The following is a 15480-nucleotide window of genomic DNA, read 5'->3' as shown; positions in this document are numbered from 1 at the left end:
TCATAAGTTTTTACAAGTAGAAGTCAATATTTGTTCAGATTTAGGCTGTGGAATAGCTTTTCCCATTTCTTCCCAAAACTGTTCATATTTAAAAAGGTTATAAGAGAGGCCAATGTCACTCACACACACACCTACTCTCATTTTTCCTCTTTTTATTTTTTATTGTCGTTATTAAATATATATGTTGAAATTATTTGGTTTGTTCTCTGTAGTAGAGCTGGGCGATTATAGCAAAAATCTAAATCACGATAAATTGAACTTTTAACGTCGATTACGATTAATGAAGGATTATCTCCACCCTTGATGAACAATGATGTATTTTCACAGTTTCTTTAGTTTAGTATTTTCCACTGCTGCCCTCACACATGAGTATCTTTAGGGAGTGAAAGTAAAGATGTTTTAAGGTGTGACTGAGCTGTGGTTAATGTCTAGTTTACTTGATTAGAACTATGTAAAGATCATGGTTTGGGTTCAAATCATCACTGGAGACAAGCTTTCAAACTCCTTAACCCTCCTGTTGTCCTCGAGTCAAGGAAGGAAGGACATGAGGGATGAAGAAAGGATGGTAGAAAGGGGGATGGAGGAAGGAAAGGAGGAGGGAGGGAGGAAGGAAGTACAGAGGGATGGGAGGATGGAAGAAAGGGGGATGGAGGAAGGAAAGAAGGAAGGAAAGAAAGAGAGGAAGGAAAGGAACAACGGAAGGGAGGAAGGAAGGTAGGAGGGAGGGAGGGAGAGAGGGAGGACAAAAGGAAGGAAGGAGGGAGAAAGGAAAAGAGGAAGGGGGGAAGGAAGGAAAGAAGGACAGAGGAAAGGAGGAAGGTGGGGGGAGAAAAAAGGAAGGAGGGAAGGAAGGAAGGAAGGAAGGAAGGATGGAAGGATGGTAGAAAGGGGGATGGAGGAAGGGAAGAAGGAAGGAAGGAGGGAGGGAGGAAGGAAGGAAGGAAGGAAGGAAGGAAGGTATGGCAACAGTGAACACCACGATTAATTGACATGAGCAAGATTAAGTCGATTAGAGTTTCTAAATGTCAGTTTCAACTTTAAATAATCCCATTTGGGTTTTCTGCTTCTCCCTGAACTCTATATTATCTGTCATTAGCTGTCTTTTTGTGTGTGTAATTTAAAAATATGTGCAAAATAAACTAAACTAAACTAAACTAATGCCTCTTCTTCTTTGCTGCACTCATTTTTATCTGCAGCTGGCTCGCTGTAGGAAGGATCAGAGCAGCAGATCTTTCCCACAGCTCTGTGGTCTTAACCCGTCTCACCTCTGTGATCCAGGTGTTCCATTAAATTGCTTTCACACCTTTCTGTTCTGTATCAAGAACAACACGGCCGGTACAGACACTAACAGCAGGGGTTAAAGGGTTAAGGCTTCCTTTTCTCCTGCACTTCTTTCTTCACCTTAACAAACAAATAATTGAATTCAGAAACTCCAGAAAAGTAAATCATCTCTCTTTCTGTCTGACAGTTAGATTCAGCGACCGACCTCAAGTTCTCTCAATGGTTTATGATTCAGACTTTGAGCAAGTCTGAAGGAAGGAAGGAATGAAAGGAAGGAGGAAGGAAGGAAGGTGGGAGGGAGGGAGGAAGGAAAAGAAGAAGGGAGGAAGGAAGGAAAGAAGGAAGGAAGGAAAGAAGGACAGAGGAAGGAAGGAAGGAAAGGAAGGAAGGAAGGGAGGGAGGAAGGAAGGAAGGAGGGAAGGAAGGAAAGGAAAGGAAGGAGGAAGGAAGGACAGAGGAAAGAAGGAAGGAAGGAAGGGAGGAGGGAGGGAGGAAAGAAGGAAGGAAGGTGGGAGGGAGGGAGGGAGGGAGGGAGGGAGGGAGAAAGGAAAAGAGGAAGGGAGGAAGGAAGGAAAGAAGGACAGAGGAAAGAAGGAAGGAAGGAAGGAAGGAAGGAAGGAAGGAAGGGAGGAAGGAAGGAAGGGGGTGGAGGAAGGAAAGAAGGAGCGAATGAGGGAGGACAGATGGAAGGAAAGAAGGAAGGAAGGAAGGAAGGAACAGTCAAAACAGACAGGGTTAATTTGACCCGGGAGGACGACACAAAGTGCTTTTTGTGTGTGCGTGTGTGTGTGTGTGTGTGTGTGTGTGTGTGTGTGTGTGTGTGTGTGTGTGTGTGTGTGTGTGTGTGTGTGTGTGTGTGTGTGTGTGTAACCTTTTTTGGTTTTTGGATGTTAGTGTCAGGACCAACACTGCACTAACTGAGAGTGTCAGTTTGAGGGGAAGATTATAGGAATCAGTCGGAGGAGTTTCAGAGTTTAATAGAAAGCTCTCACACAAAGCTTCTGCAATCCTTTCACACTGGAACCGCTCTGTGCTCCAACATCACTCTTATTCCTTAAGTGCGTGTTACAAGCTTGTAAAGAAAAAAAAAAGGAGAAAATAGAATAATGCTCCTTTATCTTCTCTGCAATCAAAGCGTTAAAGAGACATTTCAGACATATATATGGCTGTCAGGATCAAATCAAGGCTTTTATTTAACCCTTGCATTCTGTTTGAGCTATTAAAATTGCACATAAATCACATTATTTAACCCTTAAACAGGCAAAGTGCAACAGGAGATATATTTATATTTACATTTTTATAGCCTACATTAATAAAAGGAAACTCATAAAATCCAAAATATAAAAAATATGATAAATAAATAATGACTTGTGGAAATGTGATGTGCCTAAGTACATAAAAAAGGAAATAAAAAGAATCATCAACATCTTATTTTCCACTCCTGCCTGTTAAACCCTCCTGTTGTCCTTGAGTCAAGGAAGGAAGGAAGGAAGGGAGGGAGGAAGGATGGAAGGAAGGAAGGAAAGAACGGAGGGAGGGAGGGAGGAAGGAAGGATGGAAGGAAGGTAGGAAAGGAGGAAAGGAAAGAAGGGAGGGAGGGAGGAAGGAAGGAAGAAGGAAAGAAAGGAGGAAGGAAGGAAGGAGGGAAGGAAGGAAGGTAGGAAAGGAGGAGAGAAGGAAGGGAGGAAGGAAGGAGGGTAGGAAAGGAAGAAAGGAAATAATGGAGGGAGGGAGGGAGGGAGGGAGGAAGGAAGGATGGAAGGAAGGTAGGAAAGGAGGAAAGGAAAGAAGGAAGGGAGGGAGGGAGGAAGTAAGAAGGAGGGAAAGGAGGGAGAGAGGGAGGGAGGAAGGAAGGTTAGGAAGGAAGGAATGAAGGAAAGGAGGGAGGAAGGGAGGTAGGAAGGAAAGGAAGGATGAAAGAAGGAAGGAAAAAAGGTAGGAGGGAGGGAGGAAAGAAAGAAGGAAGGAAGGAGGGAGCATTAACAGAGGAAAGAAGGAAGGAAGGAAGGAAGGAAGGAAGGAGGGAGCATTAACGGAGGAAAGAAGGAAGGAAGGAAGGAAGGAAGGTAGGAGGGAGGGAGGGAGAAAGGAAAAGAGGAAGGAAGGAAGGAAGGAAGGAAGGAAGGAAGGAAGGAAGGAAGGAAGGAAGGAAGTATATCAGCATCTATGATGATCTAAGATTTGAGCCGTTAGAAGTACCAACAAACAACTTCCCGGCGATCCAATCTCTTCATCTATTTTTTGCTACTTATTCCGTGCCAGCAGGCTACAGGATATCTCAGCCTTTCCTGGAGGGGGGTTGGGGGGTTGGGGGATTCGGGGGTTGGGGGGGGGGGGGGCTCCCAAAGGCTTCCCGAGACAGATGGGATGTCCAACCCCTCCAGTGTTTTCTGGGTCTGCCTCTGGGCCTTTCTCATCTCTACAGTTTCTCTACAGGGAAGTATCAGGGAGGAAATGTGATCAGATGCCGGTTCATCTCAGGTGAATACTTCCGATATCTGAACTCCTCAACTTATCTCTGAGTGAGGAAGTGAGCTATGATGTCACATTTCTGCCCTCACAATATTCACTCTTGTTAACTAAGCATGCATTTCCTTTTTTCTGTAGCTACCTTCCTTTAGAAATTGAAAATGGAGCTCAGTTTTGACTGTTCCTTCTTTCCTCCCTTCCTTCCTTCCTTCCTTCCTTCCATCTGTACTTCCTCCTACCCCTATTCTTCCCTCCTTCCTTTCCTTCCTCCCTTCTTTACTCCCTCCCTCCCTCCTTCACTCTTTCCTTCCTTCGTCTTTTCCTTGCTCCCTCCTTCACTCTTTCTTTCCTCTGTCCTTCCTTCCTTTTTTCCTTTCTCCCTCCCTTCCTTCCCTCCTCCTCCCTTCCTTCTTCCCTTCCTCCTTTCTTTCCCTCCCTCCTTCCTTCCTTCTTCATCCTCTTTTCCTTTCTCCCTCCATCCCTTCCTTCCTTCCTTCTGTCTCCCTCCTTCCCTTCCTTCTTTCCTCCCTCCCTCCTTCCTTCCTTCCCTCCTTCCTCCTTTCCATCCTTCTTCCTTCCTCCCTCCCTTCCTTCCTTCCTTCCTTCTGTCTCCCTCCTTCCCTTCCTTCTTCCCTCCCTCCCTCCTTCCTTCCTTCCCTCCTTTCCATCCTTCTTCCTTCCTCCCTTCCCTCCTCCCTCCTTTGCGTCCTTCCTCCCTCCCTTCCTTCCTTCCTTCCTTCTGTCTCCCTCCTTCCCTTCCTTCTTCCATCCCTCCCTCCTTCCTCCCTTCCCTCTTCCCTCCTTTCCATCCTTCTTCCTTCCTCCCTTCCCTCTTCCCTCCTTTCCGTCCTTCCTTCCTCCCTTCATTCCTTCCTTCCTTGACTTGAGGACAACAGGAGGGTTAAGGTTGAACCCAGTCTTCCCCTCTCAAAGTTTGACACCCGATGAAAAGACCTTTTGATCTCACCGTTCCTCTTATGCCGAAATTTGAGAACATGATATTTTTTATCGTCTTGCAAAGGTCACAGTGTCAGATTAAAGAATAATTTAGCCACTCAGATCCTAAAGTCTGATGAATTACAAATTACCAGGAACTAAAAGTGTATCATAAAAATGGCTTTAAAAAAAATGGATAAAAATGAGCTACTGACAGAGTTGTGCTTTTTCCAAAACAACTGGAAGTCTTCAACTTAGGTGATGATAGAGTCGTAAAGTCCTGACATGATGTGAGAGATGTGAGAGATATGACAAACTACAAGTTGGATGCCTTGAGGAAGCGTATTTGACATTAGCTGTGTAGGCAGAAAGGTAAAAACTATCTTAAAGAGAAAAAAGCATCTACATCCTGAATAGAAGCTCCAAAAAGCTGTTTCATTAACCCTCCTGTTGTCATCAAGTCAAGGAAGGGAGGAAGGAAGAAGGAAGGAAAGGAGGGAGGAACAGAGGGGAGGAAAGAAAAGAAAGAGGGAGGAAGGAAAGGAAGGAGGAAGGAGGAAGGAAGGCAGGAAAGAAAAGAAGGAAGGGAGGAAGGAAAGGAAAGGAAGGAAGGACAGAGGAAAGAAGGAAGGAAGGTAGGAGGGAGGGAGGAAAGAAGGAAGGAAGGAAGGTGGGACGGAGGGAGAAAGGAAAAGAGGAAGGGAGGAAGGAAGGACAGAGGAAGGAAGGAAGGAAGGAAGGAAAGGAAGGAAAGGAAGGAGGGAAGGACAGAAGAAAAAAGGAAGGAAGGAAGGTAGGAGGGGGGGGAGGAAGGAAGGAAGGTGGGAGGGGGGGGGGAGGAAGGAAGGAAGGTGGGAGGGAGGGAGGGAGAAAGGAAAAGAGGAAGGTGGGACGGAAGGGAGAAAGGAAAAGAGGAAGGGAGGAAGGAAGAACAGAGGAAGGAAGGAAGGAAGGAAGGAAGGAAGGAAGGAAAGGAAGGGAGAAAGGAAAAGAGGAAGGAAGGAAAGGAAGGACAGAGGAAGGAAGTAAGGAAGGAAGGAAGGAAGGAGGGAAGGACAGAAGAAAGAAGGAAGGAAGGAAGGTATGAGGGGGGGGAGGAAGGAAGGGAGGTGGGAGGGAGGGAGAAAGGAAAAGAGGAAGGAAGGAAGGAAGGAAGGAAGTGGAGTGTGTGTGTGTGAACAGCAGACGTACAACGTGTGAATAATGTCACACCCACATGTGTGAGTCATGTGGTGTAACTCCGCTGACCCGAGGGTGATAGTCCAATAGTTACAGGTTGAGCTTCATTCCTGCTCAGTGAACACAATCAGAGGAGCTGTCTGTCTCTGTGAGAGGAGGGAGGAAAGAAATCAGACATGCACCTTGACACCTTGATGTGTCCCCGTCGCTGCATCCTTTGTCACAAAACACTTCCTGAACCATCGCTCCTCTCTTACAGTTCAAGCTTTTAGAAACCTGCAATTTAAATGATATGATATTATAATCCTGAAAGTATATTTATGGTGTTTAAAGTTCAGCTTTGAAACAAGATCAGTTTCAATTTTCCCCGTCCTCCTCCTAGTCTGTTTTGACTGTGCCTGCCTGCCTGCCTGCCTGCCTGCCTGCCTGCCTGCCTGCCTGCCTGCCTGCCTTCCTTCCTTCCTTCCTTTCTTCCTTCCTTTCTTCCTTCCTTCTTCCTCTCTCTTTCCTCCCTTCCTTCTTTCGTCTGTCCTTCTTTCCTTCCTTCCTCCCTTCCTCTTAACCTTTCTCCATCCCTCCCTCCTACCTTCTTTTCTTTCCTCCCTTCCTCCCTCCTTTCCTTCCTTCCTTCCCCCTTGTCTTCCGTCTTCCTCCTTTCCTCCCTTCCATCCTTCCTTCCTTGACTCGAGGACAACAGGAGGGTTAATGATCGTGATTTCACTCTTGCGTGTGCTTTGTCCTCAGGGGCCACCGTAGCTTTTACATATAAAGCACAGACATGCACGTGGGCTCAATTAATAGCTCTACATTAAGACCTAGCAGTGCACACAGTTAGCACATGTATGAGAACATGCAACTTTCATCAGCACCATTAAAGAGCTAAACACTGATTAGCATAATAGCCCATTATCATTTCTATATCACTTCATTATGTGTGAATAGATAATCACATGAACTAACTATAGAAGGATATTTATATAAGTGTCACACCAATTTGTGGCCGGTCCCGCCCTCAGCACGCAGGAGTAATGTTTATATATGTCCTCTCACACAGAACAAGAAACAGCTTATATCTGTGTTAGAATATATAATAATACATACTTTAATATCCAACGCTGATAACTCTGTTTTCATAGCGCTCATGCATTCTCCAAATAGCCTAAATAGCCAAATTAAACAACTTATTGCCAGAAAAACATACAATAATCAGAGTTTTAATATCTATTAAATCATTCAAATCATTTATATGACTAAATATTATTTTAAAAGTACAGAATTTTACCAAAAAGAAGAACTGTATATTCTAAAGTACAGTGCCTGTTTCCCTTTGATCGTACATAAAACCAATTTGACTGTTTCCTTCCACAGCAGCTAACATATCGTCTCATATGACATATATAAGAATGAGCACAAAGACGTTTTCCTTTAGTAGGATAAAATAAAATACTACAGTTGCAGTATAAAATTGTTTACCTTTACATACAGCGTATATATAAAACATTCATAGAGCAGTAGGAGTGATTTAATGTGAGGGGACGCTGTTCTTTTTAATATTTCTGTGATGTTGTAAAGTCAGCAACATCAATGCCAAAGGCTGGTAGAAGCACTTGTTCAGCCCTCGTGCTCGTGCTCATGCTCATGCTCCTGCTCCTGCTCCTGCTCCTGCTCCTGCTCCTGCTCCTGCTCCTGCTCCTGCTCATGCTCCTGCTCATGCTCATGCTCCTGCTCCTGCTCCTGCTCCTGCTCCTGCTCCTGCTCATGCTCCTGCTCATGCTCATGCTCATGCTCATGCTCATGCTCATGCTCCTGCCCATGCTCATGCTCATGCTCATGCTCATGCTCCTGCTCATGCAGCACTAACTGCATTGTACTGTAGCGTGCAGTTATACTGTAGGTAGCCAGGTGGGTTAGAGATCTGCGTCTATTAAGCATTAACTCTGCATGAACTGTTAATATTCTCTACTCAAGTGGAAAGTTTTAGTCACAGTGCAATCCAGATCTGTGTGTGTGTGTGTGTGTGTGTGTGTGTGTGTGTGTGTGTGTGTGTGTGTGTGTGTGTGTGTCTTTTAATAACAGTGTGTGTATTACTTTTGCCTTCACAGTATGTTGAATGTGATCTTCCCGCCTTCTAACAGGAAGCTGAGTATAAGTGCAGAGAAGCTGTTCAGGCTGTTTGCTGATGGCCGCAGATACAGTTAAACGGCCCATTAATCCTGAACTTTGGGGTGTAAGACATGTGGGGGGGGGGGGGGGCAGCTGGGAGAGGAAGGAGGAGGAGTTGGTCTGATGTCAGAGTACACGCAGTCCCTTGGCTCACTGCTGCTCCATTATATGAGCTGATGATGACAGACGGCCGGGCGGAAACGCAGACAGATATACAAACAGAGAGACGTGCTGACTGACAGGAGGACAGACCAGCGATGCCACTGGAGTCGCTGTCGGTTGTGGAGATAGAAAGAAGTGAAGTTAGCAGACCTGCGTAGCTCCTCATGTCTGCTTATTTATCAAAAATATCATTGTGTAAATATTTTTAAATAGTCATCCCTACAATATTGTCAAAATATCAATATCGAGGGATTTGGTCCAAAATATCAAGATTCTGCCTATAACGCTCAGCACTACTGTCCATCATGAGTCTGACAGTGTTATAGGGTTGTAATGTGAAATTGGTGGAGTATTTTTTTAAGATTAAGTCACCTAATCTGTTACCTTCACACAAGATTCTCCAAAAATTAAATTAAAAAGATCCAACAAAACCAAAATCCATAAAATAAACTAGAAATAAAAGTCAGTTTTCCTCTCTGCAGACCTTAATCAAGACCTATTATTGTTCCCATGGAAACAACCTACATCAAATCAGTTTCACCAGACATCCTCAAACTAAATGATTATATTGTCCAGCTGTATTTTTGCACGGCCCGAACTCGTCGCCTCCGAACCCGTCATGTCATCGCTTCCACCAAAATCAACAGCAGAGCCAATCAGGGCTCACGAGGGCCGAGCTGTCTGTCTGTCTGGCCTCCTGTCGCCAACAGAGAGCGTTTGTCAAATGGGATTAACTTTGAATTAAAAGGGGAAGAGAAGGTTCAGAGAGGAGTTTAAACAAGCAGCAGACCTTACGTGCAGGCCTTGACCCACGCGTCATCTTTGCTCTTCATCGTTTACTCTTCATCGTTTACTCTCTGTCTTTTTGTCTCTCTGTCGTCTTTAGATATTTACTGAACATGCAAATATCAAGAGACTTTCAGGTGAATGAGTGAAATGTTTAATCTGATAAATTAAAATAAAGTAATTGTATAATCTATAAATCTCATTCTGCTGAGTCTGACAGATGCTGACACCGTTCTACTAGATGTTAGCCTAAACCAGAGGTGTGAAACATGAGGCACGTGGGCCAGAACTGGCCCGCCAAGGGGTCCGATCCGGCCCACTTTCCTTCCTGTCTTCCTTCCTTCCTGTCTTTTTTCTTTATTTCCTGTCTTTTTTTCATTCCTTCCTTCCATATTTCCGTCCTGTCTTCTTTTCTTCCTTCCTTCCTTCTATTTTTTCCATCCACCTGTCTTTCTTCCCCTTCTTCCATCTTTTCTTCCTGTCTTCTTTTCCTTCCTTGCTTGCTTCCTCCCTCCCTTACGTCCTTCTTGACTTCCCTTCCTTCCATCTTTTCTTCCCGTCTTCATTTCCTTCCTTGCTTGCTTCCTCCCTCCCTTACTTCCTTCTTGAACTTGCCTTCCCTTCCTTCCATCTTTTCTTCCTGTCTTCTTTTCCTTCCTTGCTTGCTTCCTCCCTCCCTTACTTCCTTCTTGACTTCCCTTCCTTCCATCTTTTCTTCCTGTCTTCTTTTCCTTCCTTGCTCCCTCCCTCCCTCCCTCCCTCCCTCCCTCCCTCCCTTCCTTCCTTCCTCCCTCCCTCCCTCCCTCCCTCCCTCCCTTCCTTCCTTCCTTTCGTCCTTCCTTCCTTATTCTTCTGTCTTAACTTTCCAATATGCTGTTCTCCTGAAAGTCATGCATGCACTCTTACCATAAAAGCATCTTGTTACATCTATAACATGTTCCCATTATAAATAAAAATACTTATGAGTTGTCTCTTCATACTTTATTAATGCTTTTTAAACATTTACTAATGCTTAATAAGCCATTAAAGAGAACAGCTGTGGCTATATTGTGATTAATCTCTTCCAGCTTGGGTTTATCCTCATCCAGCATGATGCTAGTTTTGTTTTTTATTGCTCTTGAGTTCAACAAAAACCCTAAAAACAGACAAAAGTCCTCCTAAAAGTGATTAAAAGAGACTGCTACTGATTTAGCATAGTGATCCTATATGTTTGTTTGATTTTCAATGGCCTGATTTTTTTTAGAAAATATCAAAACTGATGCAAGAGAACAAGAGAGACTTTTTTCTTCTTCTTTATCAAAAAGCTGGTGCTCACATTACCCACAATGCAACTCAACCACCTCTACCTTTGGTCATAGTTTGGGGCGGGGGTGTTATGCTATGTTAGCTTCCAGCAGAGATAAAGAGCTGCAGAGGTGTGAACTTCACTTCCTTCTAACTCTTCACCCCGAGTTTGTCAAACTTTTAGTCTTCAGCCCCAACAGGCAGTAACTCAGATGACATCACTTGAGGCAGATTTCACACAAATTCCTCTGGAGACATACTATATACTGTACTACCTTTCCCATACACATGCAGCAGTATTCCCCAACAGCTGGAAACATTCTTTGAAGCCTTTGACCGAGAATCCTCAAAGACATTTTTAATGTATAAAATCTGTGAAGGTCGCTTTCTACTCCACATTAACTGATTTTTGGCCACTTGGGGGCAGCAGAAACATTGACTTATCATCACCTTTTAAATTCATACTATATGTTGAACTTATTTCCACATTCAGAAGTTACAGAGCAACATTATTATTCATTAGGAGTTGTGTTTCTGTCCATCTGGTAAATGTAAGTCCAATAGTCACTCTCTTTTAGCTCTGTTTTTGTTCTCCACCACCTCCTGAGGGAAATGTCTGGCTTTTTAAGCTGCTAAATGCTCCACTATGTTCACCAGCTAGCCTACAGCTAACTGTGTCTGTTTGTTTGGTGCAGGTAGTGAACAGTGGATTTTTACAGCTTTTTCTTTAAAAACGACACTATGAGAACGCTGAGAGTGAACCGAAAAAGTAAAGTTGCAGCCGGACAGCTAAAAAAATTGAGCTGAAATTCACTATAAAGCTCCATAAAGCCGAAGAGAGCTGCAGAGTCGCTGATTATTCTCTGTAGGTTCATCACTACAAACCACAACACATTATACAGTGTCAGATCATATATCATTATTAGGAAAAATATTGATTGTGGTTGCTGGATTAAATTAACCTCAAAAAGGTTTTAACTAGACTTGATAGATTATTAGAAAAACCTTCATTATTGACTTTTGACTCATTTTAGATGACTTGTAACTAGACTCATTAATAACTTGCAGATAGTTCTCCTGATGCATGAAAGAGGAAGCTAATAAAGACGAAGCTCGTGTCCTGCCAGAGGAGGATAAACAGCCAAAAGGCTTATTTACAGCCTGTCAGCTCACAAGTCGACCTTATTAACCCTCCTGTTGTCCTCGAGTCTAGGAAGGGAGGAAGAAGGAAGGAAAAGGAACGAAGGAGGAAGGAAGGAAAGGAAGGAAGGAGGGAGGAAAGAAGGACAGAAGGAAGGGAAGAAGGAAAGAAGGAAGGAAGGAAGGAAGGGAGGAAAGGAAGGAGGGACGGGGAAAGAAGGACCGAAAGAAGGAAGGGAGGAAGGAAGGGAGGGAGGGAAGGAAAGAAGGACAGAAGGAAGGGAGGAAAAGAGGAAGGAAGGGAAGGAGGAAAGAAGGACAGAAGAAAGGAACGAAGGAACGGAGGAAAGAAGGACAGAAGGAAGGAAGGAAGGAAGGAAGGAAGGAAGGGAAGGAAAGAAGGACAGAAAGAAGGGAGGAAAGGAAGGAGGGAGGGAGGGAAGGAGGGAAGGAAGGAGGGAGGCAGGAAAGAAGGACAGAAGAAAGGAAGGAAGGAACGAGGGAAGGGAGAAAGGAAGGAAGGAAGGAAGGAAGGAACGAGGAAAGGAAGGAAGGGAGGAAGGAACGAGGAAAGAAAGGAAGGAAGGGAGGAAGGGAGGAAGGCAGGGAGGAAGGAACAGTCAAAACAGACAGGGTCGATTTGACCTGGGAGGACGACAGGAAGGTTAGTATCTTATAATGTAACTGATATATATATAAACCATTAACACAAGATGAAACTTAAATAAAATCTCTTTTCTCTCTGCGGCAGCCTGGGATGCTGTGAATCTGCATATTTCACATTATAATCTGCTTGAATTCTTAAAAAAAATCTAAAAAAAACAACATAAATGGACCTCAATAGGTATCCGTCTGTCCTTCTGACTATCAGCTCTCACTCGCTGAGATCAAGAAGCTGCCCCACACACATAGTCTCTATGATGGTCCGCCACCCGAAGAAGACTATCAGTAACAGCCAGACAGAGCGGACACTGAACAGCATATCATGTTCCTCTATTGTTTACTACCGAGCAGAAGCTGTTTACTGCCCATTTGCCAGAAACAAACAATATGGACAGCAGCCCAGGGAGCCTCTGGTTTGGCCTCGATACTAAACTCCAGGGCAGAAAACCAGATCAGACCACGACAAGAACATATTAACGCTATTGTTCCAAAAAAAAAAATAGATTCGGCCGTTTTACAATCCCAACTCTCACCAAGTGGCTGGTATAAAAAGAAAAAAGGAAGAAAAATGGTTTCATATGGCTTTTAAAAATGGGCAAATTAACACTTTCCACAAACAGGATGCTTGAGAGTTTTGGCGAGCTGATAATTGGCTTGAAGGTTTTCACAACATGAGGAGTACTGGTGTGTCCTGCCAAACATTTTAAGAAAAGATATGAAAACATAAAATAAGCATTGGCAATGTGCCTTCTGTTTCTGGAGCCACTAGTTGTTTGGTTTATGCTTCTTCTTCTTCCTGCAGATACACTGATCTAACATAGAAAACGTGATAGATTTCCAGCTAAGGTGGAGTTTGATACTCTTGTATTGTTTTTTCCACTCTCTGATTTAGCTTAGCATGCTGCTGGCTAACGAAGGGAGCATCTTATACCCCTTTTCCACCGAGCTGGAGCCAGTGCTCAGTTGCTGCTAATCCAAGCACCTCTTACGAACCTGTTGCTTTTCCACCGGCAAGGAGCTGTACGATTACGTCACTGTATAACGTAGCCAGCACACGCCTGTGAAGCACTTCCATGATTCACCAGTGAGAGGCAGCAACATGGCGCAAGGCATCTAGCCTGCCGTAAACGAAGAAGAAGAAGAAGAAGAAGAAGAAGAAGAAGAAGAAGAAGAAGAAAGCTCTGGCAAAAAAATGATAAAAATAGTACTTTTAATCAACAAATCTTTAACCCTCTGTAAATGCCACGCTAGTCAGCTAATAAACGTTAGCCCCACTAGCCGGCTAATAAACGTTAGCCCCGCCCCCAGTCCGCTGACGTAATCGGTTCTTACTTTAGACCAGCAAAGAGTTGGTGCTTGCTCTGGCTCCTGTTCTGAGGCTCGGGGCTGGAGCTTTGGTGGTGGAAAAGCAAAGAACCGGTGCTTAGTCAGGCTCTGGCTCCGAACCAGCACCAGCTCCAGCTCCAACTTGGTGGAAAAGGGGTATTAGAGTTGAACCATCAGCGCCAAGCAAAACTGTATTTCCATTTGTTGCAATAAATGTTTTACTGCAAAGAACCTGAATCAGAAATCTGGATTAAGTTCATTTAAGTCCTGATTAAACCCTTCTGCCTGTCTGCTCCTTGCTTTGGAAATATTTCATTTTTTTAAAGAAAACCACTGAGTGTGCAGCAAAGACTGAACGGTTCTCTCCTTTTTTGTCACTCCAGAATGAAGCTGAGGGCTCAGGAGGCGGTTTAGGTGGAAGCGTGACACCCTGAGAGCTACCGAGGGAGCTGTGTGTCTCTTGGATTTTACGCCTCGCCGCTGCAATCCAACTTAAATCGATTTCGACTTCTTTCACTTACCTAATGTTGTCATTCTGTTTCTCCATGTTGTCATGTTTCTTTCTCTTATCTGAATGGCAGGTCTAAGGATAACAGATAGAGGAAAAGATATATATTTTTTTTATACAATTTTAGGGCTGTATGAATTAACCCTTTATTGGGCAAATAATTATATTTGGTAACTTCTGTAAATAACCCAAAATATCCATCCTTCCTTCCTTCCTTCTTTCCTTCGTCCTTCCTTCCTTCCCTTCCTCCCTCCTTCCTTCCCTTCCTTTCTTCCTTCCATCCTTCCTTCCCTTCCTTCCTTCCTTTCCTTCCTCCCTGCCTTCTTTCTTCCCTTCCTCTTTTCCTTTCTCCCTCCCTCGTTCCTTATTTCCTCCGTCCTTCCTTCTTTACTTTCCTTCCTTCCATCTGTTCTTCCTCCCTCCCTCCTTCTCTCCTCCCTTCATTCTTTCTTTCCCCCATCCCTCTTTCTTCTTCCTTCCTTCCTTCTTTCTTCCCTTCCTCCCTCCCTCCTTCTCTCTTTCTTTCCTCCCCCTACCTTCCTTTCCTTCCTCCCTCCTTCCTTCCCTTCCTTTCTTCCTTCCATCAGTCCTTCCCTTCCTTCCTTCCTTCCTTCCTTCCTTTCAATGAGTGTCCCATAAAGGGTTAATTAGACTTGACTAAACGTTAACCTTATTTCCAGTTGACCAATAAGCAAACAAACAATGAAGATAAGCTCATTCTCTGTGTTTCAGTCATCCCTGAACCGCCACTTTAAAAATCTCGTGCCATAATCCTGACAGGAAGATTTAAGCATGGGCAGACTGTCAGCAGTCAGACGAAGCTGCCAGGTTTGTGAAAAAGCAGATAGGACACACAATGGCTTCTTCCTGCTACCTGGTGCACACTGGTGAAACCTTTCCACTACTCTCACTCTGCTCTGCACCCAACCCTAGCAACCAATGCCAAAACCTCAGATTATGTTCAACTGTGACATTTTTTTTAAATTGTTGCTTTCTAAAAATAAATGCCAGGCCAAATACAGTATGTTAAAGGATAAGGGGAAGTCTGAGGTTATGGTAAATAAACTACAGTATGGTTAAGGCATGGTTAGGCACTGTAGCTCCCAATGCAGGTATTATGTAATGGGATATTCCATTAAATCATACCTGCATTGGGAGCTACAGTGTGTGTTTTCTGCTGTTACAAATTTGGTTGTTTGGTAAATAAACTACAGTATGGTTAAGGCATGGTTAGGATTGGTTGACTGCAGAAAAAAGCACACACTGTAGCTCCCAATGCAGGTATTATGAGCCTCCTGCTCTTAAATCATACCTGCATTGGGAGCTACAGTGTGTGCACTTTTTTTCTGCTTTTTGGTTTGGTTTTTGGTTGTTTGTTCTTGATGTGCACGTCTACCACGTGGGTGATTTTTTTTTTTTTTTTTTTAACATTATTTTTATTGAACATTTTCAAAATTATGACAGTCCAGTCCAGTGAATACACAGTATATGAGGTATGTAGCAGAGTACATCACATCACAGCAATGATCTCAAAGGTCCTTGTAAATCTTTCTACTTAGACAGTTGCAGTCTGAGTTTCCAGG

The sequence above is a fragment of the Scomber japonicus genome, chromosome 16 (genome assembly GCF_027409825.1).
Source record: "Scomber japonicus isolate fScoJap1 chromosome 16, fScoJap1.pri, whole genome shotgun sequence".
Classification (NCBI taxonomy): domain Eukaryota; kingdom Metazoa; phylum Chordata; class Actinopteri; order Scombriformes; family Scombridae; genus Scomber; species Scomber japonicus.
This window is presented reverse-complemented; position numbering follows the sequence as displayed.